Raw genomic sequence first — 23,551 nt, 5'->3', positions numbered from 1 at the left:
TAGCAACCAATCAGCAGGTAGCAGTTATAGATTACCTGTTTAAAGGAGAATTCAACCCCTAGGCGCAAAAATCCCTCCCCTGCGTAGGCCCCCTCCCTCCCCCCCCCCTGGGCAAATGCCCCTAACTTGTTACCCCTCCTTCTAGGTCCTCTCCAGTGGAGTTCACAGCAGCCATCTTCCCCCGAGCTCTCTTCATCCTGTATTCAGCGGCGTTTTGTGGCACGAAGTTTCCGAAAAAAGAAATCAGAAACTTTGTGACTTAAGGGCACAGTTGGTGGCATTTGCCGGTACGGAGCTACTGCGCATGCGCCCAAAAGTCATGAAGTTTCCGATTTCTTTTTTCGGAAACCGTGACTTTCGGCGCATGCGCAGTAGATCCTTACCGGTAAATGCCTCTTACTGCGCATGTGCCACCAAGCGCTGCGGAATGCAGGAAGCAGAGCGCTTGGGAGAAGATGGCTGCCGTGAACTCCCCTGGAGAGGACCTAGAAGGAGGGGTAAGTAGCAAGTTAGGGGCATTTGCCCCGGGGGGGGGGAGGAGGGAGGGTTTTTTGCACCTAGGGGGTTGAATTCTCCTTTAAAAGGAAAACTCTCATTGGTTGCTACGGGTTACTGCTCCTGGGCAAACTTAGTGCCTTTTAATACATATGGAGGTTCTTTAAAAAACATACTGCCACCATAATTTAAGTGAATTTAAGTTTTAGTTTTATTTATTTTTGAGTAACTTAAAGGAGAAGGAAAGTGTTGTTACACTTGGGGGTGCCAAAAGTTAGACAACCCAAGTGATTGTATTTACTTACCAGACAACCCAGGCCAGTGTTTCTATCAGCAGAAACCTGCACTGGCCCGCGGTTCTGCCAGCGGATCCTCTTCCTGCTTCTTCTGTCTACTCACAGCTGCACATGCACAGCAGCTCGAAAAGCTGAACTTATACAAAAAAAAACGTCTATTTTGTTTTACTGTGCATGTGTCTGCCCCATGGTGCTTGCTGCCAGAGCTCTGGGCTGGTGAAGGTTTCTGCTGATAGGAGCACTTGTCCCTGGGTTTTCAGGTAAGTAAATACCATCACTTGGGGGTGCCTAACTTTTGGCACCACCGTTTGTAAATGTCATTCCTTCTTCTTTAATTTAATTTTCATGTTAAATGCTGTTACTACATAGAAAGCGACTGTGGATGGGTGGAAGGGTTTAGGAAAGGGTTTTATTTCTTAAATGCACTTTGAGTGCAAGGCAGTGTTTGAGAATTTCTGAGCGAAGTCTTGTAACCCAACAGATGTTCTTGTTATCCTTTTAACCCTTGCTCTGTGCATGTAAAAGGGAAGCACTTTCTATAGTAGCCTTGATGAACTTAGCAAGAAACTAAAATGGAAACTGGTTCTCAGTTGTGAATCCAATCAGCATACAGCCCTGGCTATGCTTTAAAGGCCAGTAGGTGAGACTCCGTCTCTAATCCGTATTCCATGTAAATGGAAATTTTAGAAGTGATCCTGTTTCTTTCCCAGAGTTTCTTCTGTTTGCATAAGAACGAGAAGCATATATCCTTAACTAAAATGCTTCTCTAGTAATAAACGTTAAAGGAGAAGGAAAGGTTAAAACTAAGTAAGCCTTATCAGAAAGGTCCACCTTAATATACCAGTAAACCCCCAAAGTAATGTTGCTCTGAGTCCCCTGTCAAAAGAAATACTGCATTTCTTTCCTTCTATTGTGTACACATGGGCTTCTGTATCAGATTTCCTGCCTTCAGCTTAAACCTCATTGCCCTGGGCAAGAGCATGCTCAGTTTGCTCCTCCCCCCACCCCTCCCTTCTCTACTGTAATCTGAGCCCAGAGCAGGGAGAGACTCAGGCAGGAAGTGATGTCACACCACATTAATACTGCAGCTCCTATTCTAAACAAACAGAGAGTTTCTAGAGCTTTTTACTCAGGTATGGTAAAATATTCTACTGAATAAATATAGCATTCTAGCTTGCACTATTGCAGCTAATCTATTGGCAATAAAATGCCTCCGTAGCTTTCCTTCTCCTTTAACTCAGACTAGATCTGCCAATACCTGAAATGCAGCCAATGTTCTCTCTGGCTCATTGTCCGACTGTAGAAAAGGCTCATAGACAGACATTTCTAAGCCTCCAGTATATTGAACTGCTGCATTGTACCACTGTTAGCAAAGAGTGATAAAGCATCTGAGAGCAAAGCATATCCTTGAAATTTAGGATGAATCAGAAATACACATTTAACATTTAGATGAATGGATTACAAATATATTCTAAACTACATTCTGGAATGGAAATGCGTCTATAGTCAAACTGGCCCAGTACAACAATATCATTTTGGAGAAAAAGGTTTTTTCTCTGGAGAAAAGACAGATATTCAGGGGTAGGCAGAAATGACACAAGCCTAGGGCACAAAGCTTGGCAGGTACGTAACTTCTCATCTACCCCTAGTCTGGACACATGTCCTCTAACTGACAGGAGGTGTTCCTCTCCGCTAAAGGCGAGCTTTCCTCTAACCCAGAGGGAGGTTTAAAGGAAAAAGGGTTAACTTGTCCACTGACCCTTGTAATTCAGTGGTATCTGAGGTTAGAGCCGCTATTGCTTCTAAAAGGGATGTGTGCCCACACCTCTTTTGTGTGTCTGGAGACATGGGTCTGGCCCAACCAACTAGAGCCTCACAATCTGGCAGGTCTCTATTCTTCACTTACTACATGCAACTATCTTGTCTATCTTGCAACTATCATTCATAAGGTCCTTCATTGCAGAAGAAAATGTCACTCTCACAAATAGGCAAATAGGTACTTCCTTTGTGCCCAAATATTTAGGTACCATATCACAATCCTTACAGTCTGGTTGTCTTGAAGGTTTTTCTTTGTAAATACAATGCTTGCTTTAGGTGAGTTTCCCCAACTAGCTCAGTTAGTAGAATATGAGACTTAATTTCAGGGACGTTGAAGCATTGTGAGTGGATATCTGTGACTTTACGACCATCAAGGGTTTAAATGACGGGGAAATCCCTACCACTTCAATTGAACTGAAGAAGCCACTCGGATGAGTGGTGAAATATTTTCAAGAAAAACTCCAAATGTCCAGTTGCCTTTAACTTAATTCTACCATAATGTATTTTTTGTAGAATGACATTGTAAGTAGTAATCAGAATGGCTCTATGAAGAACAGATCATGTAAAAAAATATTTTTATGTTGAAGTAAGTAGGAACTTGGACACTAGCATTGAAGTAGTTGTGGTCCACTTGAATTTTACCAAAGATTTTCATAAATTGCTATAAACAGATTGCTGTTCAAACTAAGGTCTGTTAATCTTAGATATGCTGTTTTTACATGTATATAAAACTGGCTAAAGTATAATTTACAAATGGTGATGTTCATTGGTAGGTTCTCTGCTTGGAGTAGGGTTTCTGTATCAGTCATTGAGTTTGTTGGTCTGGGGAGGGCAATGTATCTGTGTTTGCCAATGACACAAAACTGTTTGAAAGCAAGTAGTCAGCACTACAGTTGATAATCTTCTGTTGGCAGTGCGTGTTCTCCAATGGCCACTTACCATCTGTATACAATATGAAAGCAGATTGGAACAGCACCACAGGTGAGTTTAGATTAAAATGTCTGTATTGCATGAAAATACATTCATATTGTTTTACACAATGGAACTGCGCACGTCTCTTTATGTTTATTTTTACAACTGATGGGTCTGACAAACCAGTGAGGAGGCAGAGCTGGACTGTCAGGGTACCTGTGGTGCGGCGGGGTCGTCCACCGGCGAGGACGTCCGCCACACGTCCTTCTCTCTAGCTGCGCCAGCGTGTCTTCGCTGGCGCCGTCTCCTCTCTAGGGCGCGCGCGGCTCGCCTCCTGGAAATTTTAAGGCGCAGGCGCGCTGACGTCATACGCGAAATTCCAATAGTATTTAAAGCCCAGGGTGGCTGCTTGTAATTTGCCCGTGATAGGATTGTATTCCTGGTGCTCCTGAGCTTTGTGCTATTATCTGATTCTGTTTGAACCTGTCTGATTCCTGTTTTGACCCCTGCCTGGCGATTTTGACTATTCTGAATTCTGGATCCTGACCTTGCCTGCTTACGACTACTCTACAGTTTAACCCTTCGATTGATCACCTGATTTTGACCCTTTTGCCTGTTTTGACGATTCTTGTTATCTGCCTGCCTCGACCCAGCCTGTCTGACGATTCTTGTTATCTGCCTGCCTCGACCCAGCCCAGACTCTGCTACCTGCCGTGCCCCTCTGCTAGCCAGAACATCTTGCCTTGTACCCCTCGTTAAGTCCAGATGGCACTCAAGTAAGCTGAGGGCTCCTCCCGAAGCCCAACGGTGGTCACACTACTGGTGAAGCCGAGACCAGGGTACTTGGCACCTGTTCTGGTATTGGGTGCCGGCCGTGACATGGACATATTGGTTGCTTGGACTTTTATTGGGCTTTTCTCCTGTCTTTTAAACTGGTTACCTCTGAGTTAGTTGCACCTGCTAATACATATTTTAAGAGATTAGTAGTAACTGTCACAATGTTGCATGTGCTGTAGCCCTAAAATCTTCTACATGTGGATTATTAAAGAGATACTGACACGTTCCTATAAAAATCATAGGAACGTGTCAGTATCAAGTAAATGGTGCTCCCGTAATCGTTCCCCGCAAAGCCTCCCACAGCCCCACGAACCGGTGTCCAGCAGATCGGTTGACACCACTAACAGATCTTCCGTGTTGCTTCAGCGACGCTGAGCTGGAGGTGGAGCGTTCCTTCCATAGGCTGAATTCCTGTTTTCATTCGCAATCAACCTTTGGCAGGATTGCGGCACCCAGCCCAGCGTCTCTGAAACAGTTCAGAAGATCATTTAGCAGTGTTGGAGGATCGGGTGAATACTGGTTTGCGGGGGCTGGGGGTGGCTTTGTGGGGGCTTTGAGGGGAACGATTATGGGTGCAGCATTTACTTGTTACTGACATGTTCTTATGATTTTTATAGAAACGTGTCAGGATCGCTTTAAATGTAAAGGAAAAGTGAAAATGGTTTTGTTACAAGCATTGTTACATAGTGGCCTATTACATTCAGGGCCGATCCTGCCATGAAGCAAGGTGAGAACCAGGGGTGGTAAAAAGCTGCCCCTGGTAACTTTAAGTGGCGAATTTCCATTTTTTTAAAACAGAAATTTGGCTCTACTAGTGCAGCGACTGCAATATCGCTCACTGCACTAACGATGGCCCCCCCCTGACCCGCTCTAACACTAGAAGTTATAAGCGCGGAGCGTGGGCGGCAGGAGTGGGAGGGAGTGCTCTCTGAAACGCCTCTGATTACACTATATACTTCTGACACTTATTTTTCTGACCTACTTGAAAATGGTTGCAAAGTTGAGTAAAATCCAATCCTGTCATTACTTTTTCAAGCCTAAAAGAATGGAACCAAGAAGCTAATGAGCTTACTGCATGAAAAAACATGTTCTTCCTCATTATTAGGTTCATATGATGGATCAAAGTCAAGGTTTTGGGAATATGTGCCTTCAAATTCTGGCTCAATTGAAATATAAGTTAAACCTAGGAATAAAAGAAATGATGGAACATTCACTGAAAGTGTATTGTCAATTTTATAATATTGCATTTAAAGGGCACCTATCACAACCAAAATCACCCACATACTGTATTAACAACCTGACCAGTACTACACAAATAAATTTAATCAAACTACATATACAGTTTAAAAAACTAAACTACAACTAAGCTAAAAGCACCATTAAAAAAATGAGCAGCATAGAGCGGTGCAAAAGAGGAGTTTTGAAGTGCGGTTGAGGAGCGGAGGATTGTTATTGTATCTAATATAAGTAATTCATGTCTCCCAAGGCAAAAAGGAACAGAGCGAGACCATCCTATGGAAAAAAACCTCAAGTCCCAGCTAAAACCAACCAAGGATGATGGCAGACTCAAACTTTGGGTTAACAAGTAAAAAGTTGTGTTTCTGTTTTACTATATATGGAAAATTTCTCCCGTTTGGTTTATTATTATCTGGATTACGAGCTAAAACGAAAAATCTTAATGGGCGTTGCCTCCCCCCGAAATGGGCAAGACAGAAGATCTGTCAATTTGTTTAAGCCTGAGAGCTAATAGCCCATTTAATGCTATTTTTTTTATTTAAAATAGTTTTATTCTCTTGTTGTTGGTTACATAGCAGTGAACAAACTGACATAACAAATATTTCTTTCTCTGTCAATGTCTATACTTCTTTTTCCCCTCGGAACCCTTCTATTTCTTCTCTTTATAGCTTTGGAGGTATAAATGTATTATTGATGATGGAGGTAATAGTTGAATTATATACTTACGGTATAAGAGATGGAGAGTAATCTGAAGGTAATATCCATTAATGCAAATGGTTTAAACATCCCTGAAAAAAAAACAACTGGTAAATATGATGAGGAAAAATAATGCTGATATCATTTTGATTCAGGAGACACATTTCAGGAATGAACCACCCCAAATGCACAAATTAGGACCATTGGTATTTCAGTAGCAATCCTATACAAAAGACAAAGGGAGTAGCCATAGCTATAAGTAAAAACACTGATTTCAGTCTGATAGATACATTAACAGACCCCAATGGGAGATATATATTAATTAAGGGCCTCTTGCATCATACAGTGTGCACAATAGGAAGTAAATATCTCCCAAATTAAAATAAGGACAGTTCCTCTCGAAATTTACAACCAAATTTACCAACTTTTCGGAAGGACTGATAGTATTGGGGGGGGGGGAGATTTAAACATGACCCTGAACCCATGCTTAGATAACTCGAAGGTAAATCCTACTTATCACTCAAAACAATTGTTCAATCATCCAAATTCCTTCAAAAAATGTGGCCAATAGACTCATGGTGGTTTCTTAACCCTACCACTAAACAATTTACTCATTTCTCCCACCCCCAAAATTGTTACTCGCGGATAGACTATATTTTTATATCTCACCACCACCTGCAATGGCTTAAGAAGACAGATATGGATAACATAACTTGGTCAGACCATGCTGCAGTCTCCATTTTAATTAACATACCAAATAAACTGAAATTAAATTGGAACTGGAGACTGAATGATAGTTTATTGGATGACACAGACTGTAGAGAGGAAATCAAGCAAATAATAGCAGAATACAAACAGAATACGGTAAAGGACCCCACTTTGCATCAAATAAAATGGCAAGCGCTCAAATGTATGATTAGGGGAGTACTGATTAAGCATTGCTCTCACCTTAAAAAACGACAAAATAGCAAAATTGAGAGGGCAGAACTCAAACAAACACTAAATGTCCAAACTAAATACTCAATGATAAAATTAAAACAAAAATACTATGAATACGGAAATAAAACTGGAAAAACAGACAAACCTTAGCCCACATACACAAGATTAAGAATCGCCAGGGAAATGTACAGATCCTACCTACAAAAATTGCAGAAACATTTAAACACTACTACCAAGAATTATACAACATTCCTCAAGACATTGGTCAAGGGAACCTAGAAACAAAAATTAGAAGCTATTTATCAAAATACCCACTACCAAATATAGAAGAGAGATATATTAAGGAATTAAGCTTAAGGAAATACAAGATGCTATTAAAAATCTAAAAAGTAAACAAAGCCCCAGGTCCGGATGGATACACAGGGAAATTCTATAAAACCTTCTCATCCCAACTAACTCCCTTCTTCCTGAAATTTATTGATGAAATAGATGACGCTCATCCTTTAAACAAAGAGGCTCTTTTGGCCTTTATTACAGTAATCCTGAAACCAGGTAAAGACATACCATTATGTGGAAATTACAGGCCAATATCTCTCCTAAACATAGATCTAAAAATTTATTCTAAAATATTAGCCCAAAGACTGAACCCTCTCCTACCAATTTGGATCCACGAAGATCAAGTGGGTTTTGTTAAAGGGAGGGAAGGAAAAGAAAACACAATGAAAATTCTCCATATGGTGCACTGGGCCAAACATAATAGCATAAACTCTCTGCTTCTTTCAACAGATGCAGAGAAAGCATTTGATAGGGTTAATTGGACTTTCCTCAAATTAGTTTTAGAAAAAGCAGGCCTAGAAAATATATTCGGGGAAAAGATAATGGCTGTTTATACTACCCCATCTCCTAAAGTTAGAGTGAATTGTATACTGTCTGAAGCATTTGATATAAAAAATGGGACAAGACAGGGGTGCCCGCTGTCCCCTCTCTTATATGTCCTATGCATGGAACACCTTTTGATGGCGCTTAGGAATAACAAAGATATTTCAGGGCTGTTTATAAAAGCTCAAGAATATAAAGTAGCCGCCTTTGCGGATGATTTGATGTTATGCATAACCAATCCTCATATCTCAATGCCCAATGCTATTAAGGAGCTTAAGGTTTACGGAGAACTTTCCAACTATAAAATAAATATGACAAAATCAGAGGCTCTTCCTATACACATGCAACAAGACATGATGAGACAACTATACTTGAACTATGCATTCCAATGGCAAAAAGAAAAAATTAAATACTTGGGAGTATATATACCTAAAGATTTAAATGATGTATACAAATATAACTACAAACCAATGCTAACAACAATAAAAAACTACTTGGGGAGTGGAACAAGACTCATTTTACATGGACAGGAAGAATATCGATAATAAAAATGTAAATTTTGCCTAAGATTCTCTACCTGTTTCAAACTCTTCCAGTTTGGATTCCAAGCAACTTTTTTCAAGTATTAAACACCACAATTAAAAAATTTGTAAGGGTGCGAAGTAACACTAGCGAATTTACGCCAGCGTCTGTTAGTGAATCGGTGAATTAACGAAAATGCGCTACGATAGCGAATTAACACTAGCGATTCGTCCTTTAGTGAATTTGCCCCTTAGGATGTCTATATTACATCAACCAAAATCCAAGGAAGGTCTGAGTTTACCCGACTATCTTTCCAGTTACCAAGCCTGTTTGTTAGCCAAACTTATTGAACATTCGAATCCAAACTCAAAGAAACAATGGAAGCAATTGGAAGAACAATGGGCAAAATATCCCATTAACAATATTTTATGGAACAGGACAAAACGCATAGAGATAATACTGAAAGACAACCCCCAGACTGTTGCATCAGATAGATTCTGGTTCAATACGAATAAAAAATATAACCTTTTACCAAATCCCTCTCCTATAGCTACAATGGGACAAAACTTGGACTTTACACCAGGGATGTTAGATAGAGGGATGACGACAGCTTTTGGAATTCAAAACCTACAACTAAGACACATACTCTCATCAGATACGGCCCCAGCAGTAATAGAAGGAACTAGACCTAATTGGCATAAAAAAGAGCAATGGAGATTTCTTCAAATACAACACTATTTACAACGGGATCCATCACTCCAACAAGCTAAAAGACCCTTGACTGAGTTGGAAAGTCTATGTGATAGGAAAATAATCCCAAACCACTTGATCTCAATGCTTTACAAACTATTGATACAAAAAAATACCCAAACTTACCTTATTATACTCGAACTTGGGAAGAAGAACGCCACCTAAACAAGAAGAAGAATGGGAGAAAATCTTTAGAATAACAGCAAAATGCTCCATCAGTAACATTTTTCAAGAAAATTCCTACAAAACGTTATCATACTGGTATAGGACACCTACTAAGCTTTTCCAAATGAACTTAACTAGGGACAACAAATGCTGGAGATGCCTTCAAGAACCGGGAAACATTTCCCATATTTGGTATTTCTATATAAAAATACAAGAATTTTGGAGTCATGTTCAAGGTGCGTGTAGGAAGATACTGGGTTGCCAAGTCACCTTAACCCCTCAACTGATATTACTCTTCCATACTGATACCTCAGACTATGTACTTAAACAAAGTCTATTGTTACAGTTGCTATTAGCGGCTACAATTCTAATACCTAGACATTGGAAAGATAAAATCTCCTACTTTTGAGGAATGGATATCTAGTGTAAATGATATATATGTCATGGAAGAACTCACATCATCTTTATCTGGGAAAACAGATTAATTGATAGGCATTTGGCAACCTTGGGTCTCTTACCTAAATGCACATAAAAGGCTGTAATTGAAAGAAAGGGTATAATAACATATTAAACCTCCACTCTATATGCCTTATATCATTATCTACTACCCATATGCAAGTCAACAGTGCCTTTTTTTCATAGCACTATCTCTTCCTATTCCCTTTCTTTTCCCCTAATTCCCTTTACTTCTTTTCTTCACTCCTGGCATTCATTTAATTCTCCTACTATTCAGTTTGTTCTTTTCTCTTCCTTCATCTCATTGTTATGAGTATATTAATACGTCTAAAGGAACATACCTGAAATACGAAAAATAAAAGTAATTAAAAAAAAAAAAATCTTCATAGTCATATTGTTATTGCAGTTACATACCTGAACATGAAAGGAAGCAGCAGCACTGTGATGAGGAGGCTGTAAACCCTGACCCTGTGTGGCTCACATATTATAAGCCCACAACACTATTTAACTGTTCAACCAGATTCTTCCTGTCACTCAAGTATTTTACTTCGGCCTTGCAGCTCTGATTGACAAGCCCTAAGGGACCATAAGAACGTATCAGAGTCTGACTCTCTTAAAGGGGTAGTTCACCTTCAAACAATAAGTTGTTTTCTTGGGAACAATCTAAAAACAACTGAATTGAAAAAATTGTTTGGAAGGTGAACAACCCCTTTAAAGGAGAAATGACCTACGTCCAATTTACATACAAAGAGGTCACATTTATGAAAATGGTCTAAAGGACATACACCATAGGCAAATTTTATGTAGATTGTTATATACATAACTGCGTTCTTATTTTTAGGATTGTTTAGACGCTGTCTCATTCCTGCAGCTAGCCATTGAGCAATTAAAAGCAGATGATCATGTTATGGTGATTGAAGGCTATTGCATTTTAATACAAATACATACATATCTTAACTTTATGGTAAAAAACTAAATCCTTTATGATTGAATACAATAAAAATGTGACTTTATTCATCTAAACAAGTTGGAGTGCGGTTCTATGTGAAATTCTATGATTACAATTTTGATCCAGCACCCACCATCAAACGAACAGATCCGGATCAGAGTGCGGCTGCTGAATTATATAGTGAATAAAGTACCCCCTTTTGTAAAATATAAGGATATTATAAGTTACCGAGGAGTTTCATGACCATATAAAAACACGAGGCCGAAGGCCGAGTGTTTTTATACAGGTCAGGAAACTCCGAGGTAACTTCTGATATCCTCATATTTTACAACTGGGGGTACTTTATTTATTATAATACACAAGTTTCGGTGAGTCATGTGACAGAAATGACATCAGAACTCACCGTTTATAAGGATATAATTTACAGGATATTCATGGCTTTTGTGTATTATATAGTGAATAAAGTACCCCCTTTTGTAAAATATAAGGATATTATAAGTTACCGAGGAGTTTCATGACCATATAAAAACACGAGGCCGAAGGCCGAGTGTTTTTATACAGGTCATGGAACTCCGAGGTAACTTCTAATATCCTCATATTTTACAACTGGGGGTACTTTATTTATTATAATACACAAATTTCAATGAGTCATGTGACAGAAATGACATCAGAACTCACCGTTTATAACTGATGACATCAGAACTCACTGTTTATAAGGATATAATTTACAGGATATTCATGGCTTTTGTGTATTATATATATATATATACTATCCCAGTAAGGCAAAATAATATATTGATAGTCATAGAAGGTATATTAAGTATAAAGTGCAAACATAGAGACCTCTAGTGACCAAAGACAGGTAACACATTATAGTCGAAAAAATTATCCAATTGTAACGTCTACAGAGCACCAAGGATGTTATCCAGCTGGCAGGGTGATGTGACAGGGTTCTACAGACATTTCTCACACATCCACACTCACATACTCACAGCACTACACACATTACAATCATACAGCCTGACAGACACACAGACATACATTAACACAGGACTATAAACAGACAAACTTATAACCTGAGATACTTTTTTTTCCGCAGCGCAGGTGTATTTACCATCAGAGGGCATACATACATGGGCCATACAGCTACACAGAGGCGTCTGTATTCCTCTCCCATCCACCTTTCAGGCTGCAAGTGTGGGGGTCTGCAGGCCACCGGGGAGGCATATGGAATGGAGAGGAATGCAGAGGATACCAAGCGGCTGGAAAGCTCATGTACATGCAGCCATATTCTTTTCCAGCAAGATCAGGGGCATTGATCCTGGGAGCAAATCCGATCGCTGTTATTTTTCCCTCTAGTGAAACAGATCGGTCCAAGCTTCACATAGGTCTTTTTTCCTTCCTCTGGGTCAAAGGGATCGCTACCTAGCTGCGGCTCTCAGGGAAGGGACATAGCAGCCCTGGGGTGTGAGTGAGCCACATGATTAGCTCTCCATTATTTATTTTTTATAGGTTTTGCCTTCTTCTTCTCTCCCCAGATTTTAAATGGGGGTCAGAGCATTAAACAAATGCTCTGAAAGGCTACAAATATATTGTTACTGCTACTATTCTCATTTAAATCAATGCATGGTTGCTAAGATTATTTGGATTACAAAATGGAGAGCTGCTGAATAAAAAGCTAAATAACTCAAAAGCCACAAATAATAAAAAATGATAACCTCAGACTATCACTCTCTACATCATACTAAAAGTTAATTTAAAGGTGAACAACTCCTTTAATGGAAAACAAGTTGCTACATGCCGCCAAGCACTATTATTGCAGCGAAGCAGTGATCTATCTGGCACACAAAGGGTTAAACAAATATACTAATTTCTGTATAAACTCACCCCTACCTCTAGGGAATCCTGTGTCTCAGGTTTACAGAAAAGGAAGAGTTTGTTATGCCGCTTGTTTAAATAGGAAGGGTAATTTTTTATTGGGCTCCCATGCAACTCCTTCCTTTTAAAGGAAAAAGTAAAAGCCAAAAACAAAACAATCCATTTAAACCAATTACAAACCGATTCCTATATTGTGTATGAAAATATATATATTTTTTTTAGAAGCAGAAGTCCTGATCCGGCTTTCTTGATATAGAAGAAAGCCGGGGGCATAGAGCACTTGTAAGGCCCCATCTAGAATATGCCGTACAGTTTTGGTCTCCATCACTCAAACAGGACACTATTGTATTAGAGAGGGTACAGAGAAGGGCAACTAAGCTGGTAAAAGGTATGGAAAATCTTAGCTATGAGGAAAGACTGGCCAAATTGGGGATGTTCACTCTGGAGAAGAGGCATTTAAGGGGTGATTTGATTACTATGTAAAAATATATAAGGGGATCATATAATAATCTCTCTAATGCTTTATTTACCAGTAGGTCTTTCCTGCTGACACGAGGTCACCCATTCCAATTAGAAGAAAAGAGGTTCTGCCTAAATATTCGGAAGGGGTTTTTTACAGTGAGAGCTGTGAAGATGGGGAATTCTCTCCCTGAATCAGTTGTACAGGCTGATACATTAGATAGCTTTAAGAAGGGGTTGGATGGCTTTTTAGCAAGTGAGGGAAATACAGGGTTATGGAAGATAGCTCATAGTACAAGTTGATCCAGGGACTAGTCCGATTGCCATTTTGGAGTCAGGAACATTTTTTTTCCCCCTCTGAGGCAAATTGGTGAGGCTTCAGATGGGTTTTTTGCCTTCCTCTGGATCAACTGGCAGTTAGGCAGATATAATAAAAAAAAAAAAAATTGAACTTGATGGACGTGTGTCTTTTTTCAACCTTACTTACTATGTTACTAGTCTACTAAAAGTAGAAAATAGAATAGCTTTGTAGAATACAATGGGTTTTGTTCTTACCAATAGGGCTAATTCTAAGGCACCTGAGGCAGCTCTTGCAATGCCAACCCCATCTCAGCGTTTACCTTTTCTGCACCAGGGGGCACATCCGGGGCCGGAACTAGAGGCAGGCACGTGCCGAGGGCACAAAAGCTAGGGGGGGCGCCAGGCACGTACCTTCTCTGTCGCTACCCCATTTCCAGTCCCCTCTCTCCAACAATCTCTTCTATTGCATGCGTGCATGGCGATCCGCACATGTGCCGTTTTGCGCATGTGCACAAAAGCGGAAGTTTGCGCATGCGCGACGCGCAAAAATGCGCATGGCACCCAGGAGCCTGGCCCAGCCCTAGGTGCATCCCTAGTGCAGAGAGAGCTCTCTTGTGCTTTAGCACTAGAAAAGTTACATTTCCAGTTTAAAAACTGCCTGCTTTTTTCTGCCCCTGGTAACTTGCCCATTGCTGCTGTCTGAGCCAAGTTTTTCAACTCGCTTCATTGGCGCAGTGCCCTTGCTTACACAGTAAAATACCATGGATCAAATGACATTCATGAGCTGCTATTGCTCTTAGATCTGTGAGCCATTTCTAGGTGTACAACGTAAGGTCCACAGATCTGAGGTCCCTTTGCATCGCATATTGCAGAGCCGTTGGTCTTCATTCACATCTTAAAAATAACTATCCCAACTTTACCAACGTGTCCTTATAACTAAGACCTTGCACACCTTTATCAACTTACTAAATCTTCTTTAGACTTTGTAAATTATACATACACCCGGCCTCAAGTGACCTTTATAAGTTTTTTTTACCTTTATCCTTTTGCTTTATTTTTGCTCACTTTATAAACGGAATGCTCATCTTTTTGACATGTCACATATTATTCCTGACCTAGTAAACATTAAACTTGGTTTTTAAAAATAAATGAAAAAAAAAAGTGCTCTTATGGCATGTTATACATGGGACAAGCATCAAGTACCAGTTGAGACCAGCTTGTGTCCAAATATATTACGGCGTCTGAAACTTCAGATAGTGGACAAGGTCCCAAAAATGAGAAGGCGCGGTGACAAATTAAAGTGGTTACTATTAAAGGAAGCCTAGTCAATCAACAGCTTGGACAGTAGGGTACCTGAAGGAAAAAATGTTGACTATGCTTTGAATCCTACTTAAATCTTTTCTTTTAAGTGTTATTTTCAAGTCTGTTTTTCACGGTTTAGTTGCCTTCATTTCAGATTGCACTATAAATACACTCAAATTACCAAGAATTGAGACATGGTGAAAATTTGTAACGCAAAAAGAACTTGTCAAGGTTTTAAATTGTAAATGCTTACCTGATGTGAGATTTTACCACATATACAGTATCCATATATGAATTTACCACAGAAAAACTGTTTTATTTTAGGCAGTGATTTCATGTGTTTAGTTTAAGTTTGATTGTAACAAAATCATTTTACTTTATAGAGTTGTTGTCCAGCTGTATCATTTTTATAGAATAGTTACATTAGCAACATGATGTTTTTTGGGCCATGGATCGACTCTGACTAATGATGAAGCCTGTGTGTTTGAAACGTCACTCTGTGCCTAGGCTAATAATAAAGGCATTATACTTTATGGAAGTGCTGCCTAGCTGTATAATTCTCCTGAGGATTAGTTGTGAAAAAACTAGAATATACAGAATGCCATAGTGGCTGTATCTTCTCAGAAATAAGATTAGAGGTACAGTATATAAGATACAAAGCTAAAGCTGGTGTCCTCCATAGTTTATAGAGCTATAGTTTTCAACAATCAATTAAAGCAAAAACTTGGAATTAAGCCACCTGATACATGTGCAAAAGACTGTGGATAATTTATCAATAGAAATGATAGGCAGGATCACAAGTAAAACATTTAGGGGCAAATTCAATAAAGGTTGAAGCGCCTAACGCTAGTGTAGCGCATTTTCGTTAATTCGCAGATTCACTAACGGACACTGGCATAAATTCGCTAGTGTTACTTCACACCCTTACACCTGGCGAATTTGCGCAAGGGACGTTTTCTAAGTACCAAAAAACGCTTTTTTTATGGGTGATAGGCTGAAAAAGATCGAAATTTTTTTGGGGGCTACCCTCTTTCCCCCCTATATTTCCTAACTCATGGCACCTTAACTATACAGTGGGCACATGTGTAGGACAAAATGACAATTTTATTTGCTGTTTTGAAGGTTTCCCAGGCTTGTGCAGTGATGCTACATATACCTCCATTGTAACTTCAATTTGGCGCCGTATGCAAATTAAGCATCGCTAGCATAACTTTGCTTTGCTTGGCGAATTAACGCTAGTGCAATTTCGCAACCTAACGCTTCCCCTGAGCACAACTTCAGATTTTAGTGAATTTGTGTAGCGCTGGTGAAAATACGCCTGGCGAAGTGCGGCGAAGCGGACGCTGGCGCAACTACGAATCTTAGTGAATTTGCCCCTTATTTGGTGGAAAAATTCATTTAGGATTTTTGCACCAAATAAATGTTTCACTTGTGATACTGCCTATTGTTTGTATTGAATTTCCCCAAGTCTCCACTGTGTCATGCAGCTCCCATGGTTCTACCTGATCGCTATAGTTGTATTTCTCTGTTTCATTCTGTTGTGCCCCATGAAACAATTTTCTGTAGATGGACCTTCACGGTCGCCATTTTCCTTTCCATGGTGCATGCGCCAAATCCTTGGCTTTGCTGGGTCAGTGCTTGGGAGCACTCACTGTTTGGCAATACAAGGCGCGTTCACAAATTTTATTTATATTTATGCTTGCACTGCCTGCTAATTCTATGTTATGGGCATGCTTTGCGGTCACTGATTGTATTTATCAATGGGTAAAAGTTGGAGTTCACCATTTGATAAATATGATTCTAAAAAAAATAGTGGTGAGCTCTTATCTCACATTTTGGAAAATCTGCCCTTATGTGTCTTGGAAGCCTCGATTATGCCGTGGATTTATCAAAATGTGAGATTAGAGTTCATCACAGAAAAAAATTCACCCACTTTCTCTTAATTCCTATGGAAATTCCTATTTCATAAATACACTTCAAAAAATCCCGCTGGAATACATAGAAAATTGGAGTATTTTTTGTGGTGCGCTCTAATCTCACATTTTGATAAACCTGCTCCTATATAAGACCAAAAGATGTACAGGGTACATTTTTTAAGGGATACCTGAAGCTAGAGTAGATTTAGGGTTAGTATCCATGGAATGATCCACAAGTTTAAAGAGTGAAATGTGTAGAGCATTGTGTTGTGAATAATCCATCCTGGGCTTGGAGTTGGGGGAAATGGTGCACTTTCATTAGGACTTTAGAGCAAGTACTGTGTTAAAGCAACAAATTATATATTTGAACTATTGCTGACCAGAGTAAAATGTATATGCAAAGCTGAGTAAGAAACTTTACTCCAGCAAGGTCCCATTTAAGTGATAAGAAGTGAATGTATAATGTGGTCTGCTGCAATATCCAAGGGTATAGCCAAAATAACATTACACTGGATTTGTTTTTAATTTGATATCCTGAAACATCTGTAATTGCTGAGGATATTGTTCGTGAGAGCTCCGTTCTGAGCTAATCTTTTAACATTCACCACTAAGTATATTGGCAATTATTTCACCAAAACCCTGCTACACTAAGAAAATAAAACAATTAATAACTTGGTTTATTTTAGTAAATATGCACGCAACACATGTTTATGTGCTCATGAGATTAATGCAGTGTATATTTAAGCAAATCTTATGACTTACTTCCATGGGAACATGGAAAAAACATGAAGTGAAACAAAAAAATTGCTTACTAAACACCAGAAAGAGGAATGGAAATGAGCATTCCCACCCCCCATGGGTTGCTTGTCTTGTTAAGGAGCATCAGACCAATGGCATTTAGAGGGATTCAGCTAGTTTGAAATGAGCAGTAAAAATATAAAGTATATATATATACTTTATATGTAAAGTCTAAAATAGAATAAGGCTAGAAATGCTGTATTTTGAATACTAAATATAAACATGAACTGAAAGCACCACAAGCCTAATTAAACAAATGATTTATACTTTCAAAGTTGGCTACAGGGGGTCACCATCTTGTAACTTTGTTAAACATCTTTGCAAGACTAAGACTGTGCACATGCTCAGTGTGGTCTGGGCTGCTTAGGGATCGTCATAAACAAAGCTGCTTGAGTTCTGCATGGCTGGTAAGTAAGTGGGGGCTCCCCCTGCTGTTCATAAGTATGACTGTTTCCCTGCTCAGCAGTTAGGGACCATCTAACAATTCCTATCCACAGCAGTAAAGGAAGGGAGAATTTCACTGCATACAGTCAGGTTTCTTATAAAAATGGTACACATTTTTTAATTAAAGTATAATGGAGATAAGTTTCTTTTTCATTAAGGAAAGTAGAAATGAGATTTTATTTTTTTGACTTTACATGCCCTTAAAAGGTCCACCAAAAATTATTACCGTGTCCGCAAAATATTGTCATTACTACCTTTAAACTTGATATATGTATATTGAGAGTGTTTCAATGAGAGATCCATCAGCTGCAGACTAATTATAGTTGCACCATTGTAATTAAGCTTGCTTCCCCAAGAGTGAGTGTTCAATACAAGTCACAAATAATGTGTTGTATTTGTAAAACAACTCCCATTGTGAAGCTTCTATTGCTATACAGCACAAGATCAATGCTCATATCCTTAGGTGCACGGATTTGCTAGCATGTAAGTTATAGTTCAGTGCTTAACAGTATATGGAATAAGAACATTATATGTAGTTCCAATACTTATCCACCATCGCAGATTTGATATTGATAAGTTCGATATTGAATGCCAACTGTTCCATACACCGCTGTAGCTTTCTTTAAGACCTCTGTCTAATTGCATCCAATGAGCAGCATATCTCTCAAATTCACCTTTTAGCCTTTTAAACCCTTGTGAGCCATCTAGTGGCCAATTAGTATCTAATAACAATCATGTGTTACATCTCATCATATATGTCAAACAGTGTAACTATTTACAAAACCGAGTGTAACAATTTCCACAAAGTATCCATCCGAAGTGAATCCAACAGTGTAGCTGAATCAAACTCAAAATGATGCAGTTCTGTGAAAAGATCCAGAATAAAAACAATATATAAAATCTTTTAAAATAATCAATTTATCTAAAAATTGGTTTAAGGTCATATTTGTTATTTAGGCCAAATGGGGTAAGTGTCTCCAACCTCCTAATCCAATAGGCTTCTCTATATAGTAAAGCTATAATTGCAACTGTTGTTCTAATGTTCAGAAAGGAGACATGGGACTCAGATACGGATTCCCGGACAGTTCTCTTGTAATTCCACATATGCAGTGTATGTGATCAAATGTCCATGTGGGCTAGCATATGTGGGACAAACGACAAGGACCGTCCGTGAACGTATCCGAGAACATAAATCTGCAATTAGAATGGGTAAGAAGGAACAAGCAGTTTCTGGTCATTTTCTTGAAATGGGCCATAATGTTAACCAACTCAGGTTTCAGGTTATTGAAATAGTTCAGCAGAAACGACGAGGGGGAAATAGATTGATAGCTTTACTATATAGAGAAGCCTATTAGATGTGCAACCCTTCCATCGCCTATTTTAATTTTTATCTGTAAGAGACCTGTCTTCCTTAACTGCCCAATTTCTACCAAATGAAAATTCACCTGCATTTTCCACAGGAGAACATGCCCTGGTATTGATGGACTGACAGGCACCAACAAGCCCACCAATACTAGTGTTGCTTTTTGCTGTACTAGAAATAAAAATCAGGTATGGGTCACCAGCAGACCTTTTCAGAGGACTAAAGGTCACCCAGGTGATTAATAGAACCATAGGATGGAGACAAACTACTTGGAAACACTGTGGATTATTTATTAACAGTGGGCAATTTTGCATCTGGGCAGCAACCTATAGCACTAGTATATTTCAGCCAGCTGCAGGTAGAACAGTGATAGCAAACATTTGACTTTTTGTCATTGGTTATTGCAACTTTGTCCAGTTGTTCAGAAATGAACCCCCATCTCTTTTGATTTGAATGGCATACTTAACACTGACACTGGGCAAATTTGCACCTGGGCAGAAACCCATAGTAACCAATTAGTAACAAGGTTTTTTTCAGCCAGCGGCAAGAACACCAATGAAAACAAAAACTTGATTGGTTGCCATGGATTATGTTCAAGGTGCAAATTTTGGCTCAACAGTCAACTGACAAGCACGGTACATAGAAACATTTTTGTTTACAAATCCTAAACACTATTAGTTGCCCAAAGTATTTTGGTATTTAATGTTGATTTGCAGTCATACAAGAATATTTGAAACATAAGCAATTAGTGGAACAGGTGATTCATGTCTAATAAACCTAGCATGTGAGGTTTCATGTGACAACCCCTTATTAAGTATATGCATTTAAGCCTATTATAATCTTTTTGTTATTTTCACTCAGGTACAGTTGCAGGTAATTGTGTATATATTTAGTAGTATCCTTTAAGGCAAAAAAAGAAAAAAAATATTTGCATAACAAATCATTTTTTTTTTTTTTACAAAGGAAGACAAGCAATTTAGCTGGTACCTTGACTTGCTCTTTGCAATATTAACCTCAGTATTACTGAGACATGAACTCTTTTCCTATTTGTATCTTCAACAAGAAAACATATTTATTCTTGGCAAGATCCATATCTCACACCCATGTATCCATGAATAAATAAATATATATTGCTGTTGATGGTTCTGGATATAAGGAATATGAGCTGCTTGCAAAATAATATATTTTACAACTAGTTTAAAGAAAATACATTATATCATTATTTTAATGAGTTGTACCAAATAATATTCTTAAAATATCACTAACCTACCCCCCCCCCCATTCACTATTTTCTACAGTTCATTGCACAGAGACCAGCACCTTTTGGTTTGTAACAGCGACAGTGTGAAAGGTTCCTATCTAGTAGGCTTTCCACCCACTTTAAAGGTGTATGCTTAATGCACATTGGGAAAATGTATTTGCACTATAAATTCAGATAGTTTGGTCAAGCAGTTAAACATGATCACAAGCTCAGTAACTGAGAGGAAATTATAGAAAGCTCAACAGACCTGAAAACTGTATTTACAAAGTGCTCATCTTACAGAGAACTTTCCATATCTTTTCCAATCTTTTTCATTTTCACCAGGTCTGCAATAACACCTTGAATCATCACTCCAGAATTCACTGTATAGCTTGTATGGTATGTGTGTCTGCCATATTGAAATTCTGGAAGGCCTTTTTCCTGCTGTCAACCTCCAGCTCTACATATAGTATATTCTATCCTTTAAAGCAATGGCTTCAGGATTTATACTTCCCAAGTCCTATTTATAACCAAATTCTCTCACATAAATCCTCATTTCATCCCTGCACTGACCGATACGTGAATAAATACAAAAGAGAAATGATTATGGCTGCATACCATATAAACCAGCCAGACACCACATAAATAATCATTTTTAAAAAACACTTTAATCAGTACTGTCATTAAGAAATAAAAAAAAACAGTATTGAAGTTCATGTGCCTTATTTTGTTTTTGTTGCAATTAATAAAAGCACATTTTTACATCAGAGGAAGTAGGAACATAAACACTATAAAAACTATATTGGTGTAGAAAATGGAATAATTATGTTGGTTTGCCACCTTTGTGGGGATTCCTTAATGGACCCCAAGTTAGGTGAGGTGGGGGTGGTGTCATGACAATGTCCTCTTGGGACAAGAGTGGGTAAATCATGGCAGCATTCAGGTACAACTTTGGTAGCAGTTAGGAATCGTTACGATCCAGCACTATTTTGAGAAAGTAAAACTGGGCAGGGAGATGGGAATTGCAATACCAGTCCCGGCTTTTTCTGCTGATTTATTGGCTAGGTGAATTACTGGCCTGATCCGATGGCAACTCTATGATTTTATTATGCCATTAAAGGGATTTTATAGCCTAATTTGGCAAACTTCATATTAGCTTTTAGACTTTAAAAGATACAACTTTCACATATAAACCTATAAAAATAAAGCAATCGTTGTCAGTTCTAAATGAACTTCAGGCTGTGCTCTTTGAGCTACTGGCACTTTTCTGCAATCCTGCTCGGACAATAAAGCAGCAGCCTCCATGTCTTTTCGTGTGTCAGAAATTGTACAGTGCCTATATTGCCTAAGATGTTGGCAAAAAGCTTGATAGCGACGTGCTATTCTTGTTTTATTGCTTGAGAGGAATGCCAACAGCTCAAAGCTTCACAGGAGCTACCTAGAAAAGTAAGAAGCACAGCCTAAGTTGATTTATATTCAAACAATGTTTGGTTATTTCTGGAAAATGATACAGAACTTATGAGAGATTGATATGGGAAAGTCTAGGAGCCAATATAGAGTTTGCAAAGTTAGGCTCCAAAATTAGATCCTCCAATGGGAAGTGTTCATCCCCTACTTTCTGCCCCATCGTTAGTATGCAGTGAAAGCCATGGCATCCACCTGTCCCTGCACTGATGGTGCAAACAAGTGCAAAATATGTCCCTGTGCATTTTTTAATAAAGAATGCATGCTAATATGGGGTACAAACTTCCGTTTAAACGTTAGGGTATGTGGTATCTTACTTATAACCCTGTGTTTATTTATATATGTTACCAGGCTCTTCTAGTTTTACCAGTAAAATCAAGCACATTTATGCTGATCTGCAGTTATTAAAAACAAACCTTTAAAGGACAAGGTATGGCAGGTATGAAAATAAATAATAGATCTACAGTATGTGATCTACAGTTATCTACTTTACTCCTGGACTATTAATTCAGATATGAATGAAGTATTTAAATATACAGGTATGGGACCTGTTATCCAAAATGTTCGAGACCTGGGGTTTTTAGGCTAATGGATCTTTACGTACTTTGGATTTTCATACCTTAAGTTTACTAGACAATCATGTAAACAATAAATAAACCCAATATGCTGATTTTGCTTCCAGTAGGAATTCATTAGTTTGGATCAAGTACAAGGTACTGTTTCATAAATACAGAGAAAAAGGAAATAATTTAAAAAAAACTTTCCATAGTCTTTCCAAAAGCCAGAGCTTTCTGGATAACTGGTTTGTGGATAATGGATCTCATACCTGTACCAATTTATTTGAATTGGTATTTATTGGAATTATTGGAATTTATTTGAATGATATTGGTGACTTATTACTCTCTGCATTGCATTCTAACACAACAGGAGCTTTTTTTTTGCTATATCCATCATTATTATAGAACTTTGTTCCCATATAAAATATTCATGGTGTCCTGTAAATATCCTGGTAAATGAGAACTGAAGTTGCTACTGTACAACAGATTTGTGGTCAATAAGCCAGTTTTTGTTATGGCAATGAGGCTTTGTGTGATTTTTGTGAATCTGTACGGGTTTCTGTTTTTCAGCATGATTGGACTTTCTGAGCCCTTGGCTGTCAGGATGGGTTTAGTAAAAACTTAGGAAAAAGTAGTTAATGGGGGGACAGCTAAAACAGGAAAGACTGGTACTGGGTACATGCAGGATAGACTTTGCTCTTTGGGACAGGCATGATAGGTAGGGATGTAGCGAACGTCGGAAAAAAAGTTCGCGAACATATTCGCGAACTTGCGCAAAAATGCGAGCGGTTCGCGAACGGTTCGCGAACCCCATAGACTTCAATGGGAAGGCGAACTTTAACATCTAGAAAAGACATTTCTGGCCAGAAAAATGATTTTA

This window comes from Xenopus laevis, chromosome 9_10S (genome assembly GCF_017654675.1).
Source record: "Xenopus laevis strain J_2021 chromosome 9_10S, Xenopus_laevis_v10.1, whole genome shotgun sequence".
In the NCBI taxonomy this organism is placed as follows: domain Eukaryota; kingdom Metazoa; phylum Chordata; class Amphibia; order Anura; family Pipidae; genus Xenopus; species Xenopus laevis.
Note: the sequence above shows the minus strand (reverse complement) of the source record.